At 41.2% G+C, this 1660-nt stretch overlaps 1 long non-coding RNA gene across 1 annotated transcript; it reads left to right on the top strand.

Annotated features, from left to right (window-relative positions):
- Positions 1-225: 225 nt before the first annotated feature.
- On the top strand, positions 226-637 carry LOC123505617. Its single transcript, XR_006675216.1, has 2 exons — positions 226-348; positions 575-637. It is a non-coding gene; the product is annotated as an uncharacterized LOC123505617 (long non-coding RNA).
- Positions 638-1660: the final 1023 nt, after the last annotated feature.

Here is a 1660-nt window from a genome sequence, read left to right on the forward strand (position 1 = left end):
ACTGAGATTGGGTTGAACCTTACATGAGAGGCAGTGGTCCCGTATCGCGGAAAATGGGGCGTTGTGTAGCGGGCGCCCTGTTCTGGCAGACTGGCCTAAATGCTCGCTGGCTCGGTTTATAAGTGAGCGCAAGGTGCTACCCACATACTCAGCCTGGCAGCTGGGACAAGTGAAACAATAAACAGCCGACGAGCGTAAGGCAGTTGGCAGAGTGTCAGCCTGAGTATGTGGGTAGCACCTTGCGCTCACTTATAAACCGAGCCAGCGAGCATTTAGGCCAGTCTGCCAGAACAGGGCGCCCGCTACACAACGCCCCATTTTCCGCGATACGGGACCACTGCCTCTCATGTAAGGTTCAACCCAATCTCAGTCATTTCCGTATCCTCGCCACCTGTAATAGACACAGTTTAAGAATACTGGAATCCTATATATTTCCCAAGTAAAGCCATCCTCAACAATACTCTGTCAGCATACCCACTTATGATAGTGTGAATTTTTACCATTGTAATTCTCTTTGTATTTTTACTTTATTCTTTTATACTTATATTTGTTTTATCGTTTTATTTTATTTTAGACCACTGATGATGACATAAGATGAAATGTCGAAACGTTTGGCCCATTAAAGATGCTGCTCGTAGCTACCTTAGTTATTGCTTTCCTGCTGAAAATACGATTTCCCAGAAATCAACCTGTTTCGGAGTGCAAACGAGCTGCATCACTTGTTGGTGGCAATGTGGATAGCTGAAACTCTAATTTAAGTGACATCTTTGCCACTGTCCTCTTGTATGCATAAAAGCGATACTTATCCAATGTTTGAGTTTTGTCAGCTCCGTACACAGAAAGGAGGAAAGCTTCACCAGCTTTGGCCACCTCATCTTTCGATGTTTCTGGGTTATCAAATACAGACACTGTGTCGCATATGTCTTGGCTATTCTTCAGGATATCAAATGACCTTTTTTTCCCTTTCCCATATATATATAGCTGATGTTGTGTCGCAGACTGTAACTGCATGGAGGAACAGCAGATGTTGCCGAAGATGACCCATGTTAGCTTGAAGTTTGCTAATATCATAGACCTTGTTGGGATTGTAAGCTTTACCAGGTTTAATGAAAATTTTTTTCATGGATGACTTAGAAAGTGATACAAGAAGTACAAGCAAGTCTGTGTCGTCACCCACTACTGCTACATGTTGTCCAGTATCTTCTAATGACCAAGCAGTTTGGACAATGGACGTATCTGCATCATCCTTGGCAACTATAACCATAATACCAGCAGACTGCAGGTGTTCTTTCAGCTTATTGATCAGCTGTGTCTTGTTACGCCTATTACACAGTAACACCAACGAGTAAATCTCAGGAACAAAATCGTAGGGCATCCAAACATTGTTCTATAGAAGTTCTCCCACTACAACTCCTATAGAACAATGTTTGGATGCCCTACGATTTTGTTCCTGAGATTTACTCGTTGGTGTTACTGTGTAACAGGCGTAACAAGTTGCAGTGGGAGAACTTCTATAGAACAATGTTGTGTTAAAATTGTCTTTGAAAAGAAACTGTTTTCTTCAATTTCAATATTTTTATTTTTTTCCATATAAATTTATTTATTTTTGTAAAATAATCTGGTCAGTACTATGTAACAATCAGTTCTGAACAGCTTTTAT

Source organism: Portunus trituberculatus, chromosome 18 (genome assembly GCF_017591435.1).
Source record: "Portunus trituberculatus isolate SZX2019 chromosome 18, ASM1759143v1, whole genome shotgun sequence".
Lineage (NCBI taxonomy): Eukaryota > Metazoa > Arthropoda > Malacostraca > Decapoda > Portunidae > Portunus > Portunus trituberculatus.